At 44.4% G+C, this 17,853-nt stretch overlaps 1 pseudogene; it reads right to left on the reverse strand.

The window, feature by feature from the left end:
- Window positions 1-17,853, reverse strand: part of LOC122925882 — a 2,558,103-nt pseudogene that overhangs the window by 356,251 nt on the left and 2,183,999 nt on the right.

The raw sequence follows: 17,853 nt of genomic DNA on the forward strand, positions 1-17,853 counted from the left end.
AAACATCTCACCACTTGATAGTACTGCAGCAGTGTCTTCTATCTTCTTTCAGCAGGTCAAGTGGATGAGGTGAGTTGTTGTTTTTTTTACCCCTAAATGGCCATATTCTTTTGCATTCTGTCTTAAGAATACAGTATAACCATGTTATAACGGAAAATAATAAAATGACCGTTACAGCAAACCAGAACCCACTTCAGCGAAAAAGTCTGGGTACCCGAACTCTGAAACTTTGCAGATTCGCTCATCCCTACAGGTGAGTCTTTTCTTTAAATCTAATCCCTGCACCCAACCTGGCAATATTACTAGTTCTTGGTCTTGGAAAACCCTGTTCGTAGTACTGTAATCAGTGCTAAGAATTGGCCGTTCTGCCTGCCATTGCTTTTTATACAATAGTATAATGAAACATTGTAATCACTAACTTATTTTGAGTACACCTCTTTCTCTGTAGTAACACCAATGTACCTGACGAAAGGTGATAGAATAAGGTATTTTTGGCAAGGCATTTCACTGTCCCATTTAAAATATTTACTACCCTGCTGTTAGAATTAGACTCTTTGCTTTGCCTTTTGGCACATTACATACATAAAACAAAAGCCAGGCAGCATGAATTTCTCTTAATATAGTAAAGATTCTCATTGTTTGTGACAAGGTGATAAGCTGCATGACCTTTTACAATAAAGGAATGGAAAGTGCAAAGGTCTAACAGCGTCAGCTAAGCATATTTTGAAAATTCACATTTTATGGATTGAGTTTCAACAATTGCAGATTCTAAAACTGATTCTGAAAACTTTTATAAAACATTGTTCCATTGATAAATTATTTAAACACAATATGAAAAAATAAATAAATCTGAAACAGCAAGCAACATATTTTGAAGAAATACATTTGTTTTACTTGATCAAAATTAAACCGAATATTATAACACACCACAATATCAGTTAGGCTTAACTAAAAACTATTCTGAGGTGCACCTGGTTGGCATATGCCAGGAAAATCTCCTGATATATACACTGATGTGCCTACAGACTATTATTACCCGATGTATGCCGAAGGGTGAAAAATTAGCAAATATAACTAGAGATGAGCGAATTGAATCTGACGAAGTGGAATTCGATTTGCCCTGAGCCTTTTTTGTGGTGTATTAGGCCCCTTTCACATGGGCGAGTATTCCGCGCGGATGCGATGCGTGAGGTGAACGCATTGCACCCGCACTGAATACCGACCCATTCATTTCTATGGGGCTGTTCACATGAGCGGTGATTTTCACGCATCACTTGTGAGTTGCGTGAAAATCGCAGCATGCTCTATATTCTGTGTTTTTTCACGTAACGCAGGCCCCATAGAAATGAATGGGGTTGCGTGAAAATTGCAAGCATCCGCAAGCAAGTGCGGATGCGGTGCAATTTTCGTGCACAGTTGCTAGGAGATGATCGGGATGGAGACCCGATCATTATTAATTTCCCTTATAACATGGTTATAAGGGAAAATAATAGCATTCTGAATACAGAATGCATAGTAAAATAGCGCTGGAGGGGTTAAAAAATAAATACAAATTATTTAACTCACCTTAATCCACTTGTTCGCGTAACCGGCATCTCCTTCTGTCTCCTTTACTGAACAGGACCTGGGGTGAGGATTAATTACATGAACAGGACCTGTGATGACGTCACTCCGGTCATCACATGATCCATCACATGATCTTTTACCATGGTGATGGATCATGTGATGACTGTGACGTCACCAAAGGTCCTTGTTGCTACAAAAAGCTAAGACGAAGACAGAAGGAGATGCCGGGCTGCGCGAACAAGTGGACTAAGGTGAGTTAATATTTTTTTTTTAACCCCTCCAGTGCTATTGTACTATGCATTCTGTATTCAGAATGCTATTATTTTCCCTTATAACCATGTTATAAGGGAAAATAATGCAATATACAGAATAACGATCTCAAGCCTGAACTTCTGTGAAGAAGTTCAGGTTTGGGTACCAAACATGCGCGATTTTTCTCACGCGAGTGCAAAACGCATGACAATGTTTTGCACTCGCGCGGAAAAATCACGGGTGTTCCCGCAACGCACCCGCACATTTTCCCGCAACGCCCGTGTGAAAGGGGCCTTAGTGTTAAAAAGGGCTTATTTGTTGTTGTGCGTTGAAGTGGTTTTTGGGATGTATTAGTGGGAAAAAAAGTATTGTTAGCTGTTCAGCGGCGCAGTTATGTGTTCTGAAGCCTTTTTTGGGGTGTATTAGTGGAAACATTTTTTGTTAGCTGTTGTGTGGTGAAGTGACAACATTGCACCTTTTTTTGGGCTATAATAGTGAGAAAAAAAAAGATTCTTATTAGAGGTTCAGCGGTGCATTTATATGTTTTAAAGCCTTTTTTGTGGTGTATTAGTGGGGAAAGAAGGGCTTCTAAGCAGCAGTGTGATGAAGTGACATACAGCCTTTTTTGGGGTGTATTAGTAGAAAAAAAAAGGGCTTATTAGTCTTAGGTGAAGTGACAAAATGATAGCCTTTTTTGGGTTGTATTAGTAGGAAAAAAAAGTCTTATTAGCCGTTGTGCGGTGAAGTGACAAAATTTCAACCTTTTGTGGGGTGAATTAGTCGGGGGGCAAAAGTCTTGTTAGCCGTTCAGCGGTGCAGTTACATATTCTAAAGCGGTGCTATGCCTTTTTTGGGGTGTATTAGTGGAAAAATAAAAGTGCTTATTAGCCGTTCAGCGGTGCAGTTATATGTTTTAGAGCCTTTTTTGTGGTGTATTAGTGGGGAAAAAAAGACTTATTAGCCGTTGTACGGTGTAGTGACAAAATTACATCCTATTTTGGGGTGTATTCACAGTGTTCGTCCGAATACCTCGTGTGCCTAAATGAGATACTTGAGTCAGGGTATTTAAATCCAATTTTTCACCATTATGTTATTGGGCCACTCTTTGGTCTCCTCATGCTGCCACTAACCTCAACAATATGTCAATTGGCCACTATATGGTCTCCTCATACTGCTGCCCCCTCACAACTATGAAATTGGAAAACTAGAGGTAGTTATCTATTAAAACTTAAAGTTTATTTCATTTGAATTTAAGAGAGTACAAACAACATGTAAAGTGCTAAATGTATGCACACCACCAATCGTGCAACAAAAAACATCAAACAAAAAAACTGAAAAAAATGAACAATGCTGCCGTGGGTGCCCAGTGTTAGCAGCACCAACCACACAACCAAAATTCAATACCTCCCAACCGGGTATAAAATCCACATCATATAAGGAACGGTCTTACCGGTAAATGGGAGTCATCTGGATACCGTCTTGAAGTTCCAGTGGTCAAATTTTAAACAAAGGGCAGGGTCCTAGTACAAAACTCTGGATTGCCCTGTCAGGTCTAGAATTCCCTGATGACCTTCTAATACGGAGTTATCACCCTGACAAGGAACCTCTCCCTAAAAGATAAGAGGCTCTGGACGTCCCTGCCTCTGGATACTAGTAAGTAAAAGACCCCTAGAAGCAGAATAAAATGCTACGCGTTTCGTCTACTATGTTGATAACCCTAGACTCATCAGGGGATTAAGGGCTTAAAAGGGGTTGGCCGTTTACATCTGATGCATATCTAATGTGCCAACCTCAGTTAAGGATAGATAAAATTAAATAGTGCCTAATGTAGAAATACTAGGCTAAATGGGCCTATATATAGACAAAGTAGAGACGAAAGAAGTTGATTGGGGCATATGGCTCCATTATTATTCAAGTGGCTCCAGGTAGAGTCTTTTGTAAAGTGGGGCAGCATATGGTTTGATGGTTTGCAAGTAGAATATTGCCTTTACAGCTACACAAACTTTAGGATTTTTGGACCCCTGACCTGAACCTAAACTTTTTAGTAAAAGTTCGGGTTCGTTGTCTGGCGATTTAATGGTGCTTTTTGAAAGTCTGCAGAGCAGCCAATCAACAAGTGTTTAACTTGTGTGCCCTAAAAGCCATCAAAGCCATGCCTACTAATGGCATGGCTGTGATTGGACAGTGCAGCATGTGACCCAGCCTCTATATAAGCTGGAGTCACTCTACTCTGATTAGTGTAGGGATAGGATGCTGTTGCTGTGAGGGAGAGAATAGGACAGACTCTTTAATTTGAAGTGCTTGTTAACTCCGCGATCTACCTAGATTTTGTTTTGTGGGTGCAGTGCACAATCTTTTTACCCTGCCCTGAGCCCAGTGACCCACAAAAATAACTTTTATCCGTCTGTTAGTTAGGTGGGCGACGGCGCCCATTTTATGCAAGTTCTGTGCACCAGCACAGCATATGTGAATTTTTGGCAATCAAATAGAAGCTTGAAATACTGCAATTATATTCTGGGTTTAAAATAAATCGCCCATTTTTGGCAAGACCCTACATCTGTGGCCTTTGCAGCATTTTTCATTGTTAAATACTTTGTCAGTAATCAATTTAAGCTTGAAATACTGCAATAATTTTCTGGGTTTTAAAAAACACCCTTTTTGGGCAAAATACAGAATTTTACAGCCCTTGCTGCATCTGTCAGTATGAAATACAATTTTTAGATACTGCTGTCATATTCTGTTATAAAAAAAAACACCCATTTAGGGCAAAATCGTAATTTTGCGCGTTTTCTGCAAAAAATGTTCTGTTAAATTGTCGGGTGACATTTTACCATTTTTGCCGTAAATAAACCCTTGCTCTGCATAGGTGACAGGGACCGAAATGTAAAAAAAAAATCTGTTCCATTGGTGGGTGACATTAACCCATTTCTGGTGATGAAAAACTCCTACTCTGCATAGGTGACAGGGACTTAAGTTTCCAAAATTCATCTTTAATTGGCCCTTTCATTCGATCCTTCTGCTTTAATAACTTGTCCCACATTTCAGTTTGATCACATTGGAGCCATTGACCTCCCTTGGATGTGGTCTCCCTTTCTCCCGCTCCCTCTCCGGCGTGGAACCCTGATTCACCACTAACTGTGATCAACATGGTAGGCGCATTAAAGAACATCGAAAGTTGATAGAGTAGATATCCAATTGAATCGTGGACATCACGGGGACGTGCGACATGGTGGAGCAGTATGTGTGCACACGCCTACACGTACTGACTGATGGGTCTGTCCCCTTCAACTTCTGGGTATACAAATTGGGCATATGGCCTGAACTTGCCCTTTACCCCTTGGAGGTGCTGGCCTGTCCTACAACCAGTGTATTCTCTGAATGTTTGTTTAGCACGGCTGGAGGGGGTTGTAACAGGTTATATTTCCCAACGTTTTAGGGTGTACCCTAATTTAAACAATAAGAAATAAAAAATAAAACCAAAAAGCAGTGTTGGCTACCTCCTCATCCTCCACCACCGCTTCCACCTACACTGCCACATCCACCGCCTCCTCCACTTCCTACTCCACATGGACCTCATCCTCCAAGATCAAGATTATAAATTTGTATTTTTACATATTTTATGTTATTTTAAATAATTTCCCTATCCACAGAACACTTGCCATGCTCTTAACCACATTGTGATGCCATTTGCAGCCCTCTAGCCCCTTCTATTAATTTTTTACAGCCATTTTAGTGCTCAAAAGTTCGGGTCCCCATTGACTTCAAGTTCGGGTCCCTAACTCGAACTTTTTTTTTTTAAGTTCGGCCGAACCCGTCAAACCTGAACATCCAGGTATCCACTCAACTCTACCTGTAAGGCAGAGTTCACACTTGAGTTATTTGGTTCGTTTTTTTTGCCCCAAATAAGTGAAATGTGCAGTGATTCTAAAAGCAACGCCTGTCATGTGCGTGTCATACTGACTCATAGTATTGTTTCACTACCACAGCAGACTCCCTATGCGTGTTTCTGCAAAGCACAGTGTTCTACACAGCCTTGGTGCAGCCAGAAAATAGCAGTTTTTTTACGCGATTCACGGCGAATAAATTTGGATCAAAACAAATCTTTTAAGAAAATTCGGCTAACCGTCCTAATCGAATTTCCAAGAAATTTTCTGATCTCTAAATATAACTATAGACCTGTATTATATTGGCCGATTGTTGGCCAGTTCATCGTTAACGAGTCCGACCATTCACAGGAATGATTATTAACGATAATCTGGCAGTCTAATACTCCAGCCAATTACCCAATGAACGAGCACACGCTTTTGACAATTGCCTGCTAGATTGTGTCATTTATTACAGCTTTTAATATTGTATTATAGGACCTACATTCAGAAAGTCATCTCAAGAAGGTTTTGTAAATTTAGACTTACTATTACTTTAACTATTAATAAAAAAATAGCAATGATGATAACTAGAGATAAACTAATGGGAGCTGACGAAGTGGAATTCGATCCGAATTTTAGGAAAAATCGATTTGCACTGAAGCCGAATTTCCTTGCGTTTCGTGGTAACAAATTTTTTCCTCAAATGGCTGCTGCACATGTGAGGACGTGGAGAAAGGAACTCCGGGAAGGCTGGATCACCCATAATGCCACGCATGAAGCCAATCAATCAGCAGCCAGCCAGCCCTGTGATGTCAGCCTTATAAATAGCCATCTTGGATTCTGCTATTTTCCAGCGTACTTAGTGCAGGGAGAGACATCAGCAGGAAAGACTTTGTGCTAAAAAAATATATATATATATTTACAAGTTTAGGAAAAGATTATTCAAGGTTTAAGGAAAGGATAGGGAGGAATCATTCCACAGCATTTATGTAGAACAGGGTTCAGTAGGGGAGGTTACTGCCTGGGTAATAGAAACAATCCTATTGCACCTTGCTGCACTGACTGGGGATCCAAATTGCAATTATACAGCTCTGTAATTCCAGCAAACCGTTCTTATTAGGGTGCAAGTGCTGTTTCATACAAGCATTAACAGGGTTTATTACAAGGAAATATTTATATGTTTAATTTTCCTTAGTCCGCTGCAGTTATATGTTCTAAAGCATTTTTTGGCTTTTATTAGTAGGGAAAAACAGAGCTTATTAACTGTTGTGTGGTGAAGTGCAAAAACAACAGCTCTTTTTGGCTTGTATTAGTGGCACACCCCAAACATTTTTGGGGCGTTTAGTGTTGAAATTATATGTTCTAAAGCCCTTTTTGTCGTGTATTAGTGGCAAAAGAAAAATATATTTGCCGTCCAGCAGTGCAGTTATATGTTTTAAAGCCCTTTTTGTCATGTTTTAGTGGCAAAAGAAAAATATATTTGCTGTTTAGCGGTGCAGTTATATATTCTAAAGCCTTTTGTGGAGTGTATAAGTGGAAAAAATAAATATATATTTGCTGTTCAGCGGTGCAATAATATATTCTAAAGCCTTTTGTGTCTCGTATAAGTAGAAAAAAATAAAGGCCTATTTGCCGTTCAACGGTGCAGTTATATGTTCTAAAGCCCTTTTTGTCGTGTATTAGTGCTAAAGAAAAATATATTTGCCGTTCTGCGGTGCATTTATATGTTCTAAAGCCCTTTGGTGGGGTGTATAAGTCGAAAAATAAAAAATATATTTGCAGTTCAGCGGAGCAGCTATCTGTTCAAAAGCCTTTTGTGGAATATATAAGTTGAAAAAATAAAAATATATTTGCCGTTCAGTGGTGCAGTTATGTGTTCTAAAGCCTTTTCTTGCGTGTATTAGTGGCACAAAAATAGTATTTGACGTTGTGTGGTGAAGTGAAAAAATTACAGTCCTTGTTGTGGGTATTTTAATATCAATTTTATTTATTGATTTTATCTAACAGTATGTCAGACAGAGGAGAGTGGCAGAGGCCTAAATGTTTTTAGCGCCGGCACTGGTTGTAGTAGAGTAAAGTGGCGAGGCAGCAGGAGTCGCAGCCAGAGGCCTGAGCTCCCAGTGTCATCTAACTGTCATGTCTTGACCAGCAACCCAGCGGTTCTTGAATAGTTGACTTGGTCATCCTCTTCGTCCCAATTGACATCAGACACCCCCAGCCAAGAGTAGGTGGGTTCGTCGGACACAACCCTTAGTCGTCCTCAACCTGCCTCTGTCCTTTTTTGTTCCCTCAGCCAGAAAAGCATTATATGCTGTGGGCTTAGCCCCACGATACAGCTAGGACCAGCTATTCGAGAACAGTCAGCAGCTACTGCCCAGCCAAGATATGGAGGAGACATCCGCCGCTTCCTCTGCTAGGCGGGAAAGTAGTGACGAGGAGCGTAGTGTGGGAGCTGGTGTTGTGAGCGGTGAGGCTCATGACCCAGAGATCGTTGAGGAGGACATCAGTGACGTACAGACAGTACTTTATGATGATGATGTAGCTGATCGCACTTGGGAGTCGGGTGAATTAGGGGCAGGGCCGTCTTTAACGCGGGGCAAAAGGTTGCAGCTGCCCCAGGCCCAGTTGCTCCTGGGGGGCCCAAGGCAGCTGCCTCTTGAGCTCCGCTGGCCACTGCGCACAAATTCAATGACTGTAGTAGTACATTACTCACTATCAAAGTAGCGCAGCAGGATGGATGGACGGCAGTGTAACGTCACTCATTTCGTCACGCGCCGATTCCTTATTAAAGTGGGAAGAGCAGGCACGTGACGCAGTGAGTGATGTTACGCTGCTGTCTGGCCAGCCTGCCTGCTACGCTACTTCGATAGTGAGTACTAGTACAGAGCAGGTACCGGGAGGGCTCCCCATCTGCAGACGCTTGCAGATCAGCAGGCACTCGGCCCTTTCCATCACTGCCTCCTCCAGTTGAGCCCCTTGGAGTCTCCGCATCTCAGCCACATTGAACCTCAGCATCTCAGCTGGATTCTCCACACCTCCTGAAGGCTCCGCACCGCCCCCCAAAGTTTATCCCGGGCCTCCGATCACTGTCCCTGGGAAAAGAGAGAGACCCCATCCAGAAGAACTCATCGGGGAGCTGCAGGGTTAGGGAGTGGACCAGCCCCAGGCTGAGGAGCATTAGAGCGGTCTGCATGCTGGGGGGCTGCCGGAGAAGCAGAAGAGACAGGCCCCACCAAATATGACATCCCAGGCAGAGGAGGAGGAGAGGGAGGGGGCAGGTAGGTCGGCCAACGTGGACGAGGGGAACACACAGAGCCCAAATCTGCCATACAGAGGGGGGAGCAGCAATGTAGCAGAGAACTGGGGGGTGGATTGGGCTGCAGTATGCAATGTAAAAATCTACAGGTCAGAGGAGGCTGCAGGACACTGTTATGGGGGGAACTGTGGAGGACACATACATAGCATAAGATGCTATATGTGTCATCCACAGATTCTCCCATAACAGTATCATCCACAGATTCCCCCCTTAACAGTGAGTCATCCACAAATGCCCCCATAACAGTGCGTCATTCACAGTTGCCCCCATAACAGTGCGTCATCCACAGATCCCCCCATAACTGTGCGTCATCAAAAAAGATCCCCCCATAACAATGTCATCCACAGTTGCCCCCATAACACTGTGTCATCCACAGATCCCCCCATAACAGTGTGTCATCCACAGATCCCCCATAACGGTACGTCATCCAAAGTTGCACCAATAACAGTGTGTCATCCACAGATGCCCCCATAACAGTGTCATCCACAGATGCCCCCATAACAGTGTCATCCACAGATGCCACCATAACAGTGTGTCATCCACAGATCCCCCATAACAGTACGTCATCCACAGAACCCCCATAACAGTACGTCATCCACAGATCCCCCATCAAGGCTGTCTTTAACGCGGGGGAAAACGGGCAGCTGCCTCTTGAGCACCGCTGGCGACTGCCCATAAAATTCAATGACATCGTCATAAAATATGTTGTCTCCGCTCCGTTGGCTCTGTGTCCCGATCCTATCCTTCACTATGCGAGCAGCATGGCTCGCATGGTGAAGGACTTACTTGCTTGCTCCTCTTCCCGACCTCCCCTGCCCTTTGCGTATGCCACACGCCGTTACGTCACGCGGATGCACTGCAACGCCAGGGTGAGCCAAGCCCCGGTCTCCTTCCTAAACTGCAGAGTGGTGCCCACTTCCAGCCCTGAGCCCAGCTGCCCAGAGCACTGATCCTGAGCCTGCTGGAGTCTTCAGAACTGTAAGTATTTACAGTCATTCACTGTACTCTACGAGGTGTGTGTATTTAAAAAAAAAATTGTGTGTGTTGTGGTGGAGGGCGTGATTGCATGCTAGGGTGTTGGACGACGGGATCCAGGGGGCTCAAGTAAATTCTTGCCCAGGGTCCAATCAATATTAAAGACGGCCCTGATTAGGGGCTTCATCATCATGAGGGTGGCAGCTTGCTCGTGAGGCAGCAGCGGAGCCAGCAAGTCGCTAGCGTGGTCTGGAGTCAGCAGGGTGGCAGCAATGGGAGGTTGGTAGCCAAATGTGCCTGGGGTAGACCACCCGCTTCGCAAGAGCCTACCTACCCTGAATGTAGTGGTGCACAGGTTCACAGAAGCAGCTGCTGTAGCAGCCAGTCAGTGCCTAGTGTTGGGGGTAAAATTACCTACCCAGCGGTATGGCAGTTTTTTGCTAACATGGCCATATGTATGTAGAATACGTGGGCAGAAGGTGAAGCATGGCTAGGGTGCCAATGTTGCCAATGCTGCATCAACCACTGCATAACCCAGTGGCACACACCCAGTTTCAGCCAGTCAAGACTCCACCACCAAAACCGAATGTAGCTGTCTGTTCTTCCCATCATCTGCTGGTCCTGATGCTCCTGATCCCCCTCCTACTACTCCTCATCAGTCATTCCAGCAGCAATCGATCACCAAAGCGATTGACAAGAGACAACAGTATGCGTGCACTCGTCCAACGGAGCAGAAGCTGAATGTGCTCCTGTCCAAGCTGCTGGTGCTGCAGTCACTCCCTTTCCAAGTGGTGTACTCTGCACCTTTCAGAGAACTGATGGCTTGTGCCGAGCCGAGGTGGAAAGTCCCCATCCGTCATTTCTTTGCCAAAAAGGCAGTACCAGCCCTGCACACACATGTAGAACAGAAGGGGGACCAGTCTTTGAGCCTGTCGGTGTCTGCCAAAGTGCATGGCAGTGCTGATGTGTGGAGCTGTAACTAAGGTAAAGGACATTATATGTCGTTTATGGCCCACTGGGTAAATGTGGTTCCTGCCCAGCCAAACCAGCAACTTGGCTAGGTGACCCCGTTTTTGCCTCCACGCTCTCACGCCGTCGGTCCTGTGACAATGTCCGCCTCTGCCTCCACACCCTCCACCGTGTCCTCAGCCTCCACTGCAGTGACAATTCACAGAGCCCCTTCAGCATACCACATGCGCAGGGCACGGTGGAGTCACGCTCTTCTGCTCCTCGTTTGCAAATGGAGTCACACAGGGGAGGAACTGCTCGGTGTCTTTCATTAAGAAATCAAATTCTGGCTTTTTCTGTGGCAATTTAAAATCAGAACCATGGTGACCGACAACGGAAAGAACATTGTGTCAGGGTTGCATCAAGGAGGCTGAGCCATGTACACTGCATGGCACAAGTGTTCAATATGGTTGTCAAGCAGTTCCTGAAGTCTTCCACCCATCTGCAAGACATCCTAAAAATGTACACAGGTGACAGGAGAAGAGGAGCAGCCAGAGGAGCTACAGGGCAATGAGGAAGACGAGGAAGAGGACCCAGACAAACCGTGGCAGTACGCAGTGGAGATGGAGGCAGGGAGTCCCTCTGAGTCACTTGCACAAATGGCCAGCTGCATGCTCACTTGCTTGCGTAGTGACAGCTGAATTTACACCATTTGGCAGAGGGATGACTTCTGGCTCTCCACCTTGCTGGACCCTCACTACCGGTCCAAAATGGGTGCCCTTTTTACACATGCTGATAGGGAAGACAAACAAGATATCCTATGTAGTCAGTTGGCCGCTGCCTATCTGAGCCATCGTCCATCCTCTCGCAGGTCTGACTGGGGGGGGGGGGGCGCTCTGCGCTCACGTTCCACTGCCATGGCTACTGTGGCTGGGTGGGGGTGGTAGGACTATTTCCAGCTCAATCAGCAGCAACTTGAGTCTAAAGTCGCTGATGAGCAGCTTTCTTCACTCACGTAGTGAAGAAACTACTCACCAGCAGCAGCAGCTAGACCTGGAGCAGGACCTGAACCAGCAAGTGGTGACATACTTGGAAAGTACCCTGCCACTTCACATTGAATATCCACTGGACTACTGGGTAGCCAAACTGGATTTGTGGCCGCAAATAGCAGAGTTTGCCCTGAAAAAGTTGTCCTGCCTGGCCATTAGTGTGGCATCAGAGTGGGTGTTTAGTGCGGCGGGGGCCATACTTACCCCAAGAAGAACTCGCCTGTCCACCCAAAATATGGAGAGACTGACCTTTGTCAAGATTAATCAGGCGTGGATCAGCCGGGATTTCCACCCACCAATGCCTGATGCATCTGACTAGATCATCCATGGTGCCACCCCAATCCTTTGACAAAAAAGACCAGTTTCTTCTGGCTACCTGACTCAGCTACTATTCTGATGCTGCCACCTGCCTGATGCCACACATCTGATGCCAAGTGCTCCTTCTTTCACCCACCAGCTGGTACTCAAATTGCCAGACACCTCCCCACTCTGTTACCGAGTCACTCTGTAGTCTCCTGATGCTGCTGCCACCTCCCCAATGTCACCTTGCCACTCTATGGTCTCCTGATGCTGCTGATACCACCTACACACTGCCATTGTGCCGCTCTGTAGCATCCTCCTGAAGCAGCTGCTGCCACCACCTCCACACTCTGTCATTGTGCCTCTCTGTGGCCTCCTGATGCTGCCGCCAACTCCTCACTGTCATTGTGCCACTCTGTGGCCTCCTCCTGATGCTGCCCACCACCTCCAGACTCTGTCATTGGGCCACTCTGTGGTCTCCTCATGCTGCTTCCACCTCACCACTATGTCATAGGGCCTCTCTGTGGACTTCTCATGCTGTTCCCACCCTCCCCACTTCATGAATGGGCCACTATTTCGCCTTTTGGCCTGGCTGACATCATCATTTATTTAACTCTTATTCTGATCTGTCAGAAGGAAAGAAAAATGAGATACACAACGGATCCTGTCTGTGTAGCAGCTGTAAGGCCTGTATGGTCCCATCAGAATTGCCTTATGAGTTGGTAGCCAAAAGAAGGAGTGACTACAAAACACAGTAGACATGCAAATATTCCGTTCACGTGTCATCTCAGTTTTGGATCCACTCTAGTTTTTTTTGGCATTGGCAATACTGATGGATTACTGATTAAATTCTGACCGAGTAAACGTGGATGCGTCACAGACAGGATCCATTTTTTGTGGGTTATTGTTCTGACAGATCAGAGGAAGGGCAAAATAAGCAGTGACACCAATACAAACTTACTGCTGTATAAGATTTAATAGAACAGGTTCTGTATACATCTATGTGGAATCAGCTGACGACAGTGCAACAGGAGTGCTCTTCTTCTTTGCACTAACATCGATCTGTAAGTAGAAAGTTCTTACTTGAGTTATTTGGTCAGTTTTAGCCCTGTGACTGCCCAAATAAGTGAAGTGTACAGTGATTCTAAGAGCGACTCCAGTCATCTGCATGCTATACTGACTCTTAGTATAATTTCACTACCACAGCAGACTCCCTATGCGTGTTACTGGAAGGCACAGTGTTCTACACCACTATAAAGGCTCTCTGCAGCCAGGAAATAGCCGTATTTTAATGTGATTTGCTGCGATCGTATCAAATTAAATTTTTTCCGAAAGATTTGGCGATCCGAAAAATTCACTCTTCTCTAATGATAACCATAAAGATTTCACAATACAGTGTTTCGCAATCCACAGTCTGATATTGTCCACAGCACTCATCTTTTCTTCTCATTCTCATAAAGGAAACAGGTTCTTGGCAATAACCAAAGACAATTACCTCTCCCAACTGGTTCAGGACCCGACTAGAGGGACGGCCATACTGGACTTAGTATTAACCAATAGGCCTGACAGAACAACAGACGTGCAGGTTGGGGGACACCTGGGAAATAGTGACCACAAAGTATAAACCTTCCAATTATCATTCAAGAGAGCGTTTCTACAGGGAGGAACAAAAATACCAAACTTCAAAAAAGCTAAATTTAGCCAACTAAGAGAGGCCATAGGCCTAACTAAATGGGATAAAGTCCTCACAAAAAAATATACAGCCACAAAATGGGATATCTTTAAAAGCATCCTAAAATCTCATTGTGAGAGGTACATACCGTATGGGAATAAAAGGTTAAGGAACAAAAAGAAACCAATGTGGATAAACAGAACTGTAAAGAAAGCAATAAAGAAAAAAATAGAACATGTAAAAAATTGCAGATTCTATATTGACAGGGAATGTCCCACAGGATTGGCGCATGGCAAATGTGGTGCCAATATTCAAAAAGGGTCCAAAAACAGAGCCTGGAAACTATAGGCCGGTAAGTTTAACATCTGTTGTGGGTAAACTGTTTGAAGGTTTTCTGAGAGATGCTATGTCAGAGCATCTTAACGGAAATAAGCAAATAACGCCATATCAGCATGGCTTCGTGAGGGATCGGTCATGTCAAACAAATTTAATCAGTTTCTATGAGGAGGTAAGTTCTAGACTTGACAGCGGCGAATCAATGGATGTCGTGTATCTGGACTTCTCTAAAGCATTTGACACTGTACCACATAAAAGGTTAGTATATAAAATGAGAATGCTCGGACTGGGAGAAAACGTCTGTAAGTGGGTAAGTAACTGGCTCAATGATAGAAAACAGAGGGTGGTTATTAATGGTACATACTCAGATTGGGTCACTGTCACTAGTGGAGTACCTCAGGGGTCACTATTGGTGTGGGCCCTATTCTCTTCAGTATATTTATTAATGATCTTGTAGAAGGCTTGCATAGTAAAATATCAATTTTCGCAGATGACACTAAACTGTGTAAAGTAATTAACACTGAAGAGGACAGTATTCTACTACAGAGCGATCTGGATAGATTGGAGGCTTGTGCAGATAAGTGGCAGATGAGGTTTAACACTGACAAATGTAAAGTTATGCACATGGGAAGGAATAATGCAAGTCACCCGTACATACTAAATGGTAAAACACTCGGTAACACTGACATGGAAAAGGATCTAGGAATTTTAATAAACAACAAACTAAGCTGCAAAAAACAGTGTCAGGCAGCTGCTGCCAAAGCCAATAAGATAATGTGTTGCATCAAAAGGGGCATAGATGCCCGTGATGAGAACATAGTTCTACCACTTTACAAATCGCTAGTCAGACCACACATGGAGTACTGTGTACAGTTCTGGGCTCCTGTAAACAAGGCAGACATAGCAGAGCTGGAGAGGGTCCAGAGGAGGGCAACTAAAGTAATAACTGGAATGGGGGAACTACAGTACCCTGAAAGATTATCAAAATTAGGGTTATTCACTTTAGAAAAAAGATGACTGAGAGGATATCTAATTAATATGTATAAATATATCAGGGGACAGTACAGAGATCTATCCCATAATCTATTCATTCCCAGGACTGTGACTGTGACGAGGGGACATCCTCTGCGTCTGGAGGAAAGAAGGTTTGTACACAAACATAGAAAAGGATTCTTTACGGTAAGAGCAGTGAGACTATGGAACTCTCTGCCTGAGGAGGTGGTGATGGTGAGTACAATAAAGGAATTCAAGAGGGGCCTGGATGTATTTCTGGAGGGTAATAATATTACAGGCTATAGCTACTAGAGAGGGATCGTTGATCCAGGGAGTTAGTCTGATTGCCTGATTGGAGTCGGGAAGGAATTTTTTATTCCTCTAAAGTTGGGAAAATTGGCTTCTACCTCACAGGGTTTTTTTGCCTTCCTCTGGATCAACCTGCAGGATGACAGGCCGAACTGGATGGACAAATGTCTTTTTTCGGCCTTATGTACTATGTTACTATGTATTCCTAGTATGTCTACATTGAAGCTAACTGCTGTACTCAGCTTTTCCACAGTCTGATATTGTCCACACCCCTCATCTTTCCTTCGCATCCCTGGTATGTCTACATTGAACTTTAATGTCTCTTTCCCTGCTGGATTTATTGAGTATTTGTTTACATTGACTATTTCAGCCTGTATCTGGTCCTCCCTTGATTAGGCCATATTTAGCCCCCTCCTCTCTTGGTCACACCTGATTGAACACTGAGTGGTATAAATCCAGGGGCGGACTGACAACTCATGGGGCCCCTGGGCAATAGGAGATTATGGGGCCCTGTGTCGCCGCCCACCCTCAAGCCACACCCACACACAGTCCCTCCCACATATCATGCCGCCCTACATCACCTACACCTGATACAAAATTTCTCTACACTATGTTCACTATGTTCAAAATAAATGTTTACAATTTTTTTTTTTAAATCACCCTCTCCACCAGAACACAAGCATATCTCAGACTCAGTGTATCGCATAGCTCCACAGCGATACAACTCACAGTAATGTGTGATGTGCAAGTACTTCACAGATCACCTCAGCAATAAAATGCATAGAAAAGTGCAGTGTGTGAATATCGCAAGCTCTACAGTAATATAAGTCACAGGAATGTGCAGTTTGTGAGTGTATTACAGATCACCTCATCAATACAATGCACAGGAATGTGCAGTGTGTGAGTATATCATAGCCAACCCACTGCTTTCTTATAGGCAAGCATTGGAAGGCTATTGCGCATGTGTGGCTCCACAGAGATGCTTTAAATCAATGCATTTCTATGAGGAGTGTTAAGCGTGAATGCCAGAGTTGCACGTTGTGCAACACTGGACTAGGAAACACCTCTAGTGGCCGTCTGATGAGTGGCCACTACAGGTGTTCCTTTGCAGTATTGTAAATACTGCCTTTTTCTGAAACGTGTTTACATTAAAAAGCTTGCAGAGACATGCTATAGACACCAGAACTACTACGTTTAGCTGTTGTGGTTCTGGTGACTATAGTGTCCTTTAATATAGAGGGAGAAAAAGAATCGGCACAAAATTGTCAAATAAAATCGCTGTATCATTATTCTAAAAATGTAAAAAGCACAACTTCTGACACAAATAGTATTTTGCAGATTACTCTTTTTTTTTTTTTTTTTTTTACAATGTGCCAATAGTACTGTACCCCTCCATCCAAAACTCCCTCCCCCTTCTCCATCCCCCCACCCCCTTTCCCAACCACCCAGCACCCTTACTCACATGAAACAAGTAATACATATAATATAGCTTACAGTGAATTACTTACAGTTCTGAAGACTCCAGCAGGCTCAGGATCAGTGCTCTGGGCAGTGGGCAGCTGGGCTGGAAATGGGCACCACTCTTCAGTTCAGGAAGGAGACCTATAATATGCACCTAGGTTTTAGAGGGGGACAATAAGAAAAAAAAAAAATTCATTACACCTCAGGTCAGACCACCTATCAGACCCTCCAATGTTAATCAGACCTCAGCTGACAGCCCCAATCAGACCCCCAATGTTAATAGGACCCCAATAAGACCTCAGATCAGACACCAATCAGATCTTAGCTAAGACCCCAATGTAAATGACCCCCAATCAGACCTCAGATGAGAGCCCCATGTCTCTCATCACCCCCATATTAGCCCCATACCTCTCATTAGCCCCCATAATCAGCCCTTATGCCTCTCAGCCCCCATTATCAGCCCTCATGCCTATCAGTCCCCATTATGCTCCCATTATGTCTCTCAGCCCCCATTATGAAGCTGTCAGCCCCCATTATGCTGCTCTCAGCCACCATTATGCCTCTCAGGCCCCCCATTATGCCTCTCAGCCAGCCCCCATTATGCCTCTCTGCCAGCCCCCATTATGCCTCTCAGGCCCCCCATTATGCCTCAGCCCCAGCAGCCTAGCCATTATGCCCCCAGCAAAAATAAATAAAACACTTACCTTTCCTGCTCCTGGACTTCGCCGCTTATCACCGGCACCGCCATCTCCTGCTGTTGGCTGACATGTCACAGAGCGACTCACGCTATGCGCAGCCCTGCACAGCAGA

Source organism: Bufo gargarizans, chromosome 2 (assembly GCF_014858855.1).
Source record: "Bufo gargarizans isolate SCDJY-AF-19 chromosome 2, ASM1485885v1, whole genome shotgun sequence".
In the NCBI taxonomy this organism is placed as follows: domain Eukaryota; kingdom Metazoa; phylum Chordata; class Amphibia; order Anura; family Bufonidae; genus Bufo; species Bufo gargarizans.